Source organism: Haemaphysalis longicornis, unplaced genomic scaffold (assembly GCF_048455015.1).
Source record: "Haemaphysalis longicornis isolate Haplotype H1 unplaced genomic scaffold, Haemaphysalis longicornis Haplotype H1 scaffold_1, whole genome shotgun sequence".
Classification (NCBI taxonomy): Eukaryota; Metazoa; Arthropoda; class Arachnida; order Ixodida; family Ixodidae; genus Haemaphysalis; species Haemaphysalis longicornis.
The window spans coordinates 234030714-234044672 of record NW_027526203.1 but is presented as its reverse complement, the minus strand read 5'-3'; the positions used below and the strand labels follow the sequence as shown (position 1 = coordinate 234044672).

The following is a 13959-nucleotide window of genomic DNA, read 5'->3' as shown; positions in this document are numbered from 1 at the left end:
CGTTGGGGCCCCCAAGAAGTTAGGGGAACCCAAACGCAACACGCGCGCGACGGGAGGGTCTTCTCCAACAGCTCGCAGCCGGCTTCGGATGCACGTAATCGAATGTTGGGAACTTTAGGCTTACCGTTGCGGCAGATATTTCATCGCCGTAATCGTTACAGTTGCGAATGGCAGTCCCTAACACAACTTTTCACCGCACTGTCACCCCCCTTTTCATATGTGTAACTCTGTAACCGCGGTTATTTCCGCATAAGCGGCCGATGATCAAGATGCCTGTCACGGCCTCGGCCGATACTTGCGCAGGTATCGCTACCCTTCGGCCACTCGCCACAGCGCGCGTGAACGGGCCGGCGCTGCCGGGACCGACCTCCGCGGCCGGTCGGCGTAAATCGCAGCAGATATTTGAGCATCGCTTTGAAAACCACAACTGGTGACACTACCTAGTCCAGTTTTTCATCACACTAACATCCACTTTCACCGATCTGGAACTTCTTTTCCACGACTTGCGTGATTTTAAAAAGCGGCGACAAGTTGTTGCTGCCGCGACCTGCGTCGGTTTGAGCCGCAACGTCGGCCGTGCGGGGAGGCCCGGCGGGTGCGTGTGCTTCTGCGTGAAGTAAACACTTCATGACTTTCTGCTTTATACATTTCTTGCAAACAAGGGAAATCTAGAAACTTAACTCGGCGATCGTCGTAGTCCACATTGTTGATCGGGGAAACGCAGCTGCCTACGCTTCGGTCGCATACGTCATACACCACCACGCTCAAGTTGTTTGCGGAGAAAGTACCAGATTTGATACGGTTATAAAGTCCCAATGAGGTCAAACTGCGCTTGACGCACTGAGAATTAACTTGAAACGAGGGAAATTAACACGAAAATACTTTTAGAACGCGCTTCCTAAGCGAAGTGTCACTCGCTGCCAGCCAACTACGCCGCAAGATAGGAACGGGGATCCCGTGATCCTACAAGTGACGTCAAAACGATCGCAGCGCCGGCCTCTCCAGTGGTGGGCCTCGCGGCCAATATGTAGCAGATGAATGTTTGCGGGCGCTCACCTCACGACAAGACGACTGTGTCGTGCGCTGATCCCCGCGTATAATTATGCATTGTCCATCGTACTTTTGTTAAATATTTCCGAAATTAACACAGACTAGCTTGTAAATGGTGGTGATCAATATCCGAGGTATATTTGCAAACGTAACTAGAGTGCTGTCAGGTATGAGTGCTCCGCTGATTATGTAAGCGCACAAAACCGATATAAATCGTAGTGTATAGCCGTAGAATGAACATCTGAGGAACCAGTTGTTACGAAGAAACTGCTAGTAAATTCAGGTCAGTGTAACTACAAACGGCTCCATCATACGCGGGTTCCGCGACGCTGACCTGTGACACACACCTGGCGCTTATACAGACCGAATATACCATGATCGCGTCCGAAACATTTACACTCTCGTAAACACACCCCATTTGCGAACAGTGACTGCTTCACATCAACATTGATTTCAAACCCCCGCAAACGGTAAATCTCAGTCGTGAACGTGCCGCAACAGCAGCGGCGGCACTGGGGAGCGGGACGCGGACTCCCGCGGCTGCTTTCGAAACGGGCCGCTAGGGGGATTTCAGTGGCGCCCCTACAGGCCGCGCTCGAGGCGTATACCCCGAACACGCCTTCCCGACACAAAACCCTGCCGGCAGTCCATGCTGCAGGAGCCCTAGAAGCACCCTTTTCCGCAGCGTGTGGAAATGGTGCGACCTACAAGGACATCAACCCCCCCCCCCCCACACACACACACACCCAACAGGCCTCTTTGTCTAGCTCAGAATCAGCAACGGCTGATTGAGCGCGTAAGCTATATAGCGACAGCCGACTGAGTCTGACAGGGACGCCCCCCCCCCGAGCGCATAATAAAACTAGCATAAAAGTTTTCCCTCCTCCTCCCCATAAGGTGCTCAGATCAGAGACTTTCCTTCGTGCGTAGAAACACCTAAAAAGCTGTAGTTAGCCAGCACAGAGCGGCACTGCGTGATTTGCTTGCCGCAGCATATACCTCTCCTAGCCTCTGATCTGCTTTTATTGCAATTTTCTTTAGAATGGCTATCGAATACGTTTATTGCTGCATCTGAAAGCAGGCCAGAACAGATGCGATAATGGTCCCTCAAGAACGCGAAGAATGCCCACGGCGAGAAAGACCGAGAAATAAAACCTTTTGACCGGTATCTAGGTTATCTGATTGGCATTACGCTACAATATTTGGCTTGGGTACTTTGTGGTCTCCTAACGTAAGTACTGAACGCGCTCGTTGACTGCGTTCTAAAAACATTTCGGAGTGGGGGAAAACGGTTTGCAGTTGCCACGTTAGAATTGTGGAATAAATGCGTAAGCAGCTCTGCTATACGCCGAGCGCACTCAACGTCGTTTTCACTACTACACACGCATGAATTGGGAAGACATTTTTTTTCAGCGCGCATGAACAGTCTAATACAAAAGTAGGAAGGTCCTCCGGTCTTTCATTAAATGACTCCGTAAGAACCCATGTGATGTTCTATGCTCGAAGGCAGAGAGAGAGAGTAAACTTTATTAAAGAAAAAGAGCCAAGTGGTCGGTTTCCTCAGTCCAGGACCCCGTTGGAGCGTCCAGCCGTCTCAGCCCGGTGAATCAGCCGAAGCTGTTCTTCGGCGCTCGAGCTGGCCAGTTCTCCTTCCCACTGCTCAACCGAGGGGTTAGAAATCGCGGAAACTGAGGGGTTGAGCTGGCACTCCCACACCATGTGGTATAGAGTGCAGGGTGCTTTGCAGAATCGACACTGCGGGTGGTATTGCGTAGGCCAGATAAAGTGCAGCTTGGTAGGATGGGGAAAAGTGTTCGTTTGCAGGAGACGCCAGTAGCGCTCCTCTTTCTTGCTGAGAGAGGGGTGTGCAGGGGGAAGCGTTAGCCGGGCTAGCCTGTAGTATTGCGTCACCTCCTGGAATGATGTCAAGGGGATGGCCGTCTCTAGCCAACTCTCTCGCGGCGCTCGGCTGGTCAGACCTCGAGCAGTCTCGTGGGCAAAGACATTGCCACGGAGAGAAGTGTGAGCGGGTGTCCAGACAACCAATACCCTTTTCTTTGGAGTGTTCTGGCTTAGTATCTTCATTGCGGTGTGTGAGATGCGGCCTTGAAGGTAGCTCCTACACGCTGACAGAGTCCGTGATGACTACTTCCGCAGGTGTTTTCGTTATCGCCAGTGCTATAGCTACCTCTTCGGCCTGTAGCGTCGTTACTTTCGTGAGAGTGAGGCTCGTGACGTGGCTGTCTATCTTCGTTACGGTCGCCACCATGACTCCGCGTCTTGCATAATCTGCGGCGTCCGTGTAAAAAAACATTTTCGTTGGAGCCATATTTTTTCTCCAGGGCTCTAACTCGCGCCTCTCTCCGTCCCTCGTGGAACTGCGGGTGCATGTTTCTTGGCAAGGGGGCCACTGTGATGTTACGGCGTAGTTCACCAGGGATATTTTCCGTCGATTCTAGAGGGCGATCAGGGATGTTCATGCCCAGTCTCAGTAGAAGGGCCCTGCCCGCATCCGTCCTTGATAGCCGGTAGCGCTGACTGAGCAGGTGGCCCTCAATCAGCTCGTCCACAGTGTTGTGAAGCCCAAGCTTGAGGAGACACTCGTTGGAGGTGTAGGATGGCAAACCCAGCGCTTGTTTGTACACCTTTCGCAAGAGCGTATCCAACTTGTTCTTCTCAGTCTTCGTTAGTAGAGCATAGGGCGTAACATAGGTGAACCTTGCTGCGGCGGGCCTCCCACATGTGTAACAACTTGGGGTCAACACATGGAGTCTGAACCGTAGTCTTGATTTCTTGCGTTACCGATCCCTTGCGAGCATATATTTTTACTCGGAAGTTCGGTCTGTGCTGCGGCATTACGCAATGAAAGCATGACGCTTGCACTGCGCAGTGCCACAGCGCAGGTAACATTTTTGAGTCGGATTTGTATGCGCTTTCATGTGAGTTGCCGAATTTTCTATTCTTGGACGCACGGATGGGTCAACGGTACTTTGTGGTGAAGCTGAAGAAGGGATTGTCACATGGTACAAAACCCTGTTAGCCGGGCTCTTTTAAAGTCATCTTCACGGCTAAAACGGCATGCTTTGCTAGGAAGACACCGAGGGGAAATATAAGAGGTCTTGAATGAAAATATGAAAGTCCTAGAGCGTTCCATTAAACACCTTCCTAAATCCCCATGGGTAACTATGGAGCGCTATATAAACACCTTTAGAGTTGGCTTCTCGACTACACAAATGCCTTTCTGGGAGACCATCTTTCAGGGGGTAACACGAGGAGTATGATATTAAACTATGAAGGCCCTGGTGCCTTTTAATAGCATCTTCGTATGCTCGAAAGTGTGACATCTCATGTGATATCACGCGTTATACAGATGGGTTAACATTGAAAGTACCCAAAAAGGTTGAAGCGTTGCAAGGCAAAAATTTGGAGCTCACTCAGCGGGTCTGCTCCAGATTGCGGCGGCATACACAGGATTAGAAGCTACACAAATGTGCTTCTTAACCTATCCCATGGCGGAAAGTACTTGAAGGATGGGCGAAGACACACACATCATTATCAGAGCAGCAAAACAGCGACGCTCGCCGAAAAACACCGGTGACCTTGCCCCACAAGCTTGATTCTCTGGCCTCACCACGGCCAGAAGGAGCGATCGGTGGCGAATTCGCGCGCCCGTTCGTTACGGTAACGAAAAAAAGAGAGGTTAAGCCCCAGTGTGACGCGTTAAAATCGTTTTACGAGCTGCACCTACTCTGGGACGTGAGAAGCGCTGTGCAGCGCTCTGGGTTAATATCGTCCGAAGACAGGTAACAATCGCCAAAATGCAGTGCACAAGGCAATTTGTTTTTCATTTTCATCAGAAAAGAAAACCACCTCGGCAAAGATGCAGCCGCGACATGGCCGTAAACCAGAGGTAGGAAAATTACCTCACTAGCTTGGACCTCAGCTCAAAATCAAACGCCCGTGTGCAATCCGGAGACCCGACTACGTCGCGCCTCAAAGCCGAGGTGTAGCTTCGGCGCGCTAAACGCCAGAAATCTTTCTCAACCTCACGGTTGAGGTTGAGGCTCGGGTAGGCAAACTCACCTCAACATGCTTTAAGCATGATAGACCTCAAAGACATTACCTCAACGGCAGGTTGTTCCGGCGCAAGCGTTTGTAGATGCACATGAGGCGTATTCACCTGGAAAACAAGTTCTCACCTAATATCCCAAACAAACGCGGGGAAAAACTAGAAGTACAGCACCGGCACTACCGGCAGTAATTCATTTGGAAAGGATAATTATACTAAAACACTACATTAAAAAGTATTACGGAAATTGTCTCAGCTGACAATTCAAAGCTTTCTCCGGAGACTACGTGGTAGTGGCGCACGCAAGCCAGGGTGGCGGGGCAAGGTGAACGCCCGCCTCCCCCGCTCCCCCCCCCCCACCCCCTCCCTTTCGGAATTTCTGGGTTCGTTAGTGTGCAGGGGAAACGGACAGGCCCATAGATTCTAAGCTGCGTCTAATGTCACGGCAGCCGTCAGAATTATCTCCGGAAAATTCTCATGGCAGTTTCCATAAAAGCTGGCTGGCCTAAAATTTGCTGAATAATATTACGTCCCAACGTAACCTAACACAACTTAACCTCACTGAACATAGTGTAACCTAACCGAACGTGTCATAACCTACCGAAAGCCAGCCCAATTGCAACAAACCTAATGTAACCCAGCCGAACGACACAGAGCGCAACCTATATGAAACGTAATTCAACCCATTCTAGAACTCCTGTGCGTCGATCTCTTGATATAGTAAAAAGCAGAGTAAATAAAAGTGTTACGAAATCAGGATGACCGAAAAATTCAAAAAGCTAAAAATAAAAATAAGCACCGCAGTATCGGACTCGAACCTGAGCCTTCTCGTTTGAAACCAAGTGCTGTACCACAGCGCTACAGGGTTTTTTTTTTGTTTATTTTTGAGGACATATTAGAACCCCTCCGTACGCGATGGAGGAGCTCCAGCAGACACGTCTTTTTTAGAAAATATTTATCTCATAGAATCTCCGCGTAGCGTTCTTAGCCACTGAGAGGGGAATGGCGTGATAAATGTCTGACGGCAATGCTCACGGTTGCCGGGATAATACACACTGCCTAGATTCTATCACCAACTAACTACTGATAATTAGTTTTCTGTCACTAGCTCAATGCACCTAGCCTTAACGATTTTAGACGTCAGCTCTCACAATGACGATGAGCCATTTTACAATGCCCTTGAAGAAAAATATAAACAAAGGAAATATTTGAAAGGTCACTTAAACCACACCGACTGCATCGAGAAATGTTTGTTCATTTAAATTTTTAAGGGGCTTCCTTTCCTGTCTTTTTAATTTCAGTTCTTTCCTTATCCTGGCTCCTCCCTTGGAGGATGGAGGAAGGCGATGTTTTCTCCCTCTTCCGAAATGAAATTTCGCGTACGCCACTGGAATGTGAACGAATATCGTATGTGTGCGGTTTTAGTGCTAGAAATTGCGGTAATGAAAGAAGCTTTTTAACGTTACCTGGGCTATATCATACCCAGACATTTTCGTTCCTTCGAAATTGGAGTTGAAGGAAGGGTACAGAACATGACAGGCCATGATTTTATTCATACCACGTGTATATTGTAGGCGAGTCTTATACACCATACTAAATTTAAACCTTCCCGACATACAGGCTGGGAGTAGCCATCTTTCTAATATCGCCCCCATTTCACACCTCGCCCAACTCCTGTATACAGCTAGGTATTATTCACGCCGCCTCTCCTCCAAATCCCGCCCCTGCTCATCTGAAAAGTCATTTTTTTAATTACACCGCAAAGCACACAACAGCAAAAAAAAAGGAAGAAAAAGAAAAAAGAAGTCGGCAGGACAAGCGCCTATATAAAAAATGCCGGGCCGTGTGAAACCTGAGGAAGAGCGAAGCGTGCAGTGTATATTCTTGGCGTTTTTGCCCACGAAGATGAAAGCGTTTGGGAATAGAGGCATACAGCTTTGCTGTAGGTCTCGTGTTTTCGAAGCACGCAGCGTTCTAGCACGAGCTGTTAGGAAAACGAGTGTCCTGGTGTTTTAGTACTGTGGCGACATGAAACGACGACGGCGACATGAGACGCCGGCAGCCCGAACCCATAAAAAAACCTGAGTAGTAGCATAGAGTTGGAGGAAATCTTCGCCTTGAAAGGATAACTGTAAATGAGTATATCCTCATGCTTTTCAATTTGATTATGGTGATGACGTTGATGACCATGCTGATGCCGTGACGTACTTCACGGGTGCGCAGTTATGTCCATACCGGTTATTTTTCAGTTGGAGCGCGGCTCACATCATATTTTACGATAAAATGGAGAGCACGGTGTCGACACTGAAATGTACGTGCGCTGGCTGATCACCTAACTTGAAGCTCAACTTCAGCAAACCTCAGCCTCAAACTTGTCGGCTGAAGTGGAAAAACCCGACCTTGGTCACTCAGCAGGCTACAGGTTTTGACTTCACCTAGACCTCATTTCACACCGTGAGATTGTGGTTCATTTGAGGCTGATGTTGACCTCATGATTTTCGAACCTCTTGAGGCTGCCCAGCCCTGCTGTCAACAGCGCAACAGCGCAACGCAAAAGAAGACTAGGCTCGTTGGCAAGACATAATACGCTTATATTACGTTAACAGCAGCTTATGAAAAGAGGACGACATAACAGTGCAACGCTCTACAGTAAAGAAAATTGCCTTTGTCATTGCGATAAACACTGGGCTTGGCTGCCAACTGAAATTGATATTCTGAAAGCGGGAAGGATGGAGGCAATTGTCCCAGCTCACTGGTCTGGTGGTTCATATCAGGGATTTACGCACTTAAATTAACCCTATACTCTAGGAGACATGCGTTTTGTGCGGATGGTTACTGATTAATTTAGATCATCTGCAGATCTCTGAAGTGACCCTCGTTCTCCCGGACGTTTGTTTTTCTCTCTTATCAGAAAAAACAGCCACTGTGACCGGAAATCCCACCGACGACCACGTGCCGCGTAGCACAATGCCTTATCCACTGAGCAACCCCGACGCGCAACAGGCCGGGTTCTTGATAACGAGCATACTTTCCTTCAGCAAGTGGGAAGCGTGGCGGCTGAAAACTGCGACAGGCGCGGAATTGGGAGCGTATCCTTCGTCCACCCCAAATGGTTAATCAGCAGTCACGAAAGCGGCACTTCGTGGGTCCACGCGCACTTTTCCTTTATACGCAGACGTAGTCTTCTTAGAATGGCATGACGATTACAAAAGTACAAGCAAAGCAGTCTGTACGTTAGCAAATATTCCAGGCTTCTTTAGCCCGACTGTGACACCTACTTCGGATATATTCCCCCGAAAGCTGCCCTGCCGCAATTAAATGAGACAAACAGCGCAGGAAAAGAAAAAGCGCGTTTGCACTCGGACAAACATTGTCATTTTATCGTTGGCGCAAGGTGGCCGGATGCACAGGCCAGTTTCAACATTTCGTGAAGTGTGCTGCTTAGCAGGGTAGTAGTATCAGCTACGATGTTACGAGAATGCGTTGTGGATGCAGAGGCAGCAAGCAGGTGAAAAGTGCTTAACTGTTACGTATCTCGTCAGCATGTGGGTTAATCATGAATGGCGCACCTTTCCCGTCCTCAACAGCGTAATAAAAGGTCACAAAGTGGAGGGCTGGGGTATTGAAAACAGGGTCAGGTTTAGAACTTGCAAGCCATGTTATCACGATTGAATATTCTGACTTGGTACCGAAAAGACTCTGCACACAGTGTTTCTTGAAAGTTAGGCCTTACTTTGCTCCGGTGTTTGAGCAGCCAGCTTTGCTCCTGCTTTATATTTTTTTAGGATGCCGTATAGCCATATCTATCGGACGATCGAAATCAGCCCGTCGGTTGGGCTTAAGCGTACTAGCAGGCGCGCCATCCTAGGCAAGACTTAGGGACCAAGAGCCGGTGAAGCAGCCGGTAAACCTTCGCCTAGTCACGTGGTACCGCAGAGGCGAGGCACCAAGCGAGCGGAAGCCGCGACGCCTTTCCTGGCCTTTCCGCAGAGGATCACGTGGCGTGACGGCACAACCGCCACATTTGCCATCCGGCGGCTCAGTGTCATTGGGGCGCGATGATCGATCTTGAGAGAAACGGTGCAAAAGAGCGTTCGCTCTAAAACGAAACCACGACAATGATACCAACCCTTCTTACAAACAATAAAAAGGGACGCAGTTTTATTTAGTTGATGGCGCTGCCGTTCAGATTTCGTCAGTAAAATTAGCACATCAACTTAGGTCACTGTCGATAAAGCGTGCATAAGAAACATCAAATTTTGCGAACTTCCCACTCCGTTCACAGAGCCATCAATTTAAACGTACACGACGTTGTGCGCCGTGGTCGTGCATATAGCCTGAGCCTTCTTTTGTAACTGTGGGTGCACTGCTGTTCCCTTCTACGCATTTGTTTCGCCTCCAATGAGGGGAAGGTTTACTTTGCCCCAAACAATGTAGAAGTCTGACTCTTTGGCTTATTGCTTGTAGTAATGCGGCCTTTGCGCATAAGTAGACCGCTTTTAATAGACGCTGATGTAGGAGCTTTTCTGCCAGTGTATGGTCCTCGCGAGCTTAAACAGGCTTCAACGCCAAGAACGTTGCGAGTGTTTGTGCTTCATATCATTCATAAAAACGGAATGTTTTATTTTGTTCAGAGTTGGAAAGAACAAAGGAACGCGTGTCGTTCCGTACTTGTGTGCAGCCTTCCAGCGTTCCCGGCAACTTTCTGTGCATGAGAAATGTGTATATGAGTTCATTGCGCCCATTGCGTTAGTAAGATAGCTGTTTGCTCGCCGTCGTCTGCTGTCGTCGTGTGCTGACGTTGCGTGAACGAGGCATCCTGGTGCATTGTGAACTATTGCTAGCGCGCTGCTTTGACCACCTGGCTCATCGTAACACAATACATGTCTTGGCAAAAAAATTAAAGTTTTGTTTCCTTGGAAAAACCAAAATAGGAATGCTAAAATGTGCTCCACACGCTGCCTTCTCTTCAAATTTTTGTACAGCTGCGCTTATTCGCAAGTCTTGTCTATCTGTGGTACACCTTGCGATCCTGTAGTTGAGTCAACACTTTATGTTCCTTGACCTGGGTGGGCAGGCTGACAAAAAATGATGCATCTATTTTTTTTCTCGAAAGTTCGAGAGGGAGGAGGAGGATAAACATCTTTATTGTGTAGTAAATTTGTGAACCTCTTCTACATTTAAAGCGGATGTAGTGTGTTCTCAATTTCCCGTACTGACACCCTATACTCATCAGAAGCGCGGCCCTTGCCTAAACAAACAAACAAAAAAAAAAGTGGACAGATTGTTTTCTTGAAAAAAAAAAAAAAGGTTATAGGAAAAGACCAAAATTGTTTTCTGCTTCGAATTCCTCACGGCAAATCATTCGTTTGTACGGGAACGAATTGTGGTGCGTGTTTTTTACTACCCAGTCAACGAGGCGATGAAACCGCGCGTTATTAATGGACCACAATGCCGCGGGATGCTTCGCTGATGCAACCAACTAAGGTCGGAGGACATCCGGAATAGTTCACAACAAGCGAGCGTTTTGGTTACGTGATGCGAGCGATGAACTCGCATCCTCTTCGCAAACGAACTGCGCATGCGTGCGAAGTTGCCTCGGGCAAGGCCGACGGGCTGTTCCCGTGTACGAGATAACACGCGCTCCCGTGTTCACCCCTACTCTGAACAGGGTCGTAGTACTATCCCCACCAGCGAGAGAATAAACGGCGATCGGGCAGAGCGCAATACAACCCTGATGCTAAAGCTAGTTTTCATGCGAAAGCTAGTAACCTAGCCCTAAGGCTTCTATGAAATCGCATTTCCGTCACGGGCATCAATGCAGGGAAAAACATTAGCCGGGGAATTAACTGCATTACAATGAAAATTATGGCGGACAGCTACGCCTCCTTTCATTAATTAATGTATTAATTTTTTCATTCATTGACTTGCACTATACAGCACTCGACTGGTTAATGAATGAAAGCGTATAAGTGTCCGCAATGGCTTTCGCATTGTAAGAGGTCTTGCACGAAATAGGTAGCTACGCTCCAGGGGTCAAAAATGATCGTAGCTGATGGGGAGAGGAACTGCTCAGCAGCGTATTATTACTTTAAAATATGAAAGTTGCGCTCGTCTTGCCCTCACTATCTTCGTCCTCGTATTATTACTGTTCACTCATTAGAGAGATTTAGCTGACCGTTTCTGACGGTCCGCTCCCCTCCGATAGCAAGCGGGAGCGCCGTTACGCATGCCTGGCGCGCTCGGGCGCTAGCGGCGCCCGAGCGGGGCAGCTTACGCTTCCGGAATTCTAACATGGCTGCCACACGCGAGGCGAGCGCGCTACGGCGAATTCCGTTTCGTCAGTCGGAACACGAGCGACGAAATCGCTGAAGCGCTTCCGTATAAGCAAAGGTGCCGCACACCTCAACGAGTTTAGAACGGAAGCGAAAAATGCCGACCGAGGCGCGGGGCTGCTTCTATGCAGCGCCAAGAAAGACAGTCTGGTCTTGGCTATTCCAAAGTAAATCGGCTTCTTTTAAAGTATTTAGAACCATTATACCGTGTCATCGACTACATTATACAAAAAAAGGTTAGATGAGGCAAAAAAAAAAAAAACACGGTATTTTGCTTTATTTGAGCAATCAAATACAAATTCTTATGTGTCCTTTTGGATGAAGTTTTGGTTTACACACGCACAGGAAACAACCAGTCACGCGAATCATACGGCTATACGGTTATCGCTTAAAGCGATAACCGTATCGTTAAGCGATACGGTTATCGCTTAGCTAAAAGCGTTTTTGCTGCTGACGCTCCGGTTGTGCTACGCTGGCCGTCGGAGGCATAGCGGAGCGTCAAAAACGGTCAGCTAAAACTCTCTATTGTCCCATGGGGCTCCATGCACTACACGTCGTATGCACCGGACGTGCACTGTTACCCGCCACAGACTTCCGGCCGCGTACACACCTCACATGATAGTCTCGCGCAGGGGTGGAGGAGGAATAACTTTACTGCAATTTAGAGGCGGGTGGTGACCGCTGGGCGCAGTCCAGCGGTGACTTCGGCAGCTCGTTCCACCTGGGCTTTTAAGACCCGGGGGTTTGGCCGCCAAACATTAATCAACAGAAAGGATTAGGGTAAGGGGAAAGCAAAAAAAAAAAAAAAAAAGCAGCATCTCCACTCCGTGGATGATGGTGAGGGTGCGGGGTACGGAGACTCGAAATGACCTCCAAGTTACGCCTCGAGCGTCATTCGATTTGAGCCGTGAGTTGCACCTTGGTTATTCCCTAAATGAAACCAACTCACGGCTCAAATTGATTTTCGCTTGATGGTGGTGTGCGCACGGATGGGCGCGAACGGACATTGGGAGGTCCTAAGGTAGTCCGCACCATTACGGGCGAGGGAGTAAGCCATTTGACTCTCGTGTACTGACTCACGATCGTAGCCCAATGGGTAAGACGACCTAAACTAACTCTGTCTAGTCTGCCAGACACAGTTCCGAATCCTGCCGGTGCCTGTGTGATTTTTTGCGATTGTAAATGCTACGCGGACAGACGCGAACGAACATTTTGCGGTCCTAAGGTGCTCCGCACCTAAAATAGGAACAACGGAGCGCACAGCTTTCAAGCTATACTGTGCTTTCTGCCTGCCGGGTTCAGAAGCTTCGCGCATGCGCGGGTTTCGGAGGGTGTTGAGAGTACAGCCGACTGCTGAACCGAATTATACCTGTTCAACACAGTAACGCTGCGTGTTTACTTGAGCATATTAACATCGCTTCACCAAGCGATTTCCGGTTCGCAGCATGCATTACGTCGAATATATATTTTTTTTATTTTCACGAGCATTTGTGCTTGAATATTAAAAAAAAAACCCACAGACTTGCGCTTAACTTTCGAATGAGCACGCGTGAGTATGCGCGGCTCTTATAGATAACGACAAGGCAGTCCTATCTAGCGCCGCAAGCAAAATGAATTTTCTGATATGAGGCTGGTTGGGCCCGCAACTTTACTTGTGCCCAGCTACGCAGTGGTATTGAAATGCGCAGCTAAACAAAATATATAGAGTCGCTCACCTGCGCAGGCATGCGATCTAATGGCAGACCGCACTCCAGGATGTGCGCAAACCAGCGCATGCACAGAGGTTTCGAAGCTGGCAGCAAGATGACACCGCATGTATGGCAGGCTGTGCGCTCCGTTGTTAGCATTTCCCTTTTGTAGCAAACCGGTAATCGTGTTCCTCGATTGCCTGAGAACGTTCAGCAGGCGATGTTCAGCAAGCGTCCACCGTCTTGCAGCGCAGGGATGCGGCCCGCCGGCGAACTAAGTACTAACACCTACCGCGACACAGAACACTACTGCACAACGCATTCACTAGGTTCACCTTTTGATGGCTAAAACCAAGGCTCGGCGATGGTGGTGCGTGTAGGACTCGTATACTGTAGGACCAGGGTTCGAATCCCCAGCTCACTTAATTTTCGCAGCTTTCATTCTGCTTGCGCTTTCGGCCATTTGTTGGACCGTCACTGTATGTCACGCCGAAGGCGGATGCCGCATTCTCGGTTAATGAGGCATTTGATGCTTCCGCATTAAATACCCGCGGGCGGCCGTACTATGATGCGCCGAATTGCAGCGTAAGCAGTATGATCACAAGTAACCTCTTACCAGTCTATGTTAATGTGAGTGAGAATAAGTTACCGTGGCGACACTGTGAGGACGGGAATTCACGTTATTTTTTTATTTATTACTGCTCTTACCGTGACTGATAATTGCATTCTCCACGAATGTTGCTGAAAATCATACCCCCCCCCCCCCCCCCGTCACCTGATTTAAAAAAAAATGAACGACAGGTAGCCTTACGTAAGG

At 48.8% G+C, this 13959-nt stretch overlaps 1 protein-coding gene across 1 annotated transcript in view; it reads right to left on the bottom strand.

Annotated features, from left to right (window-relative positions):
• The window catches only part of LOC144142706 (uncharacterized), a 77979-nt gene that overhangs the window by 62237 nt on the left and 1783 nt on the right, over positions 1-13959 (bottom strand). The gene's annotated exons all lie outside the window — the stretch shown is intronic.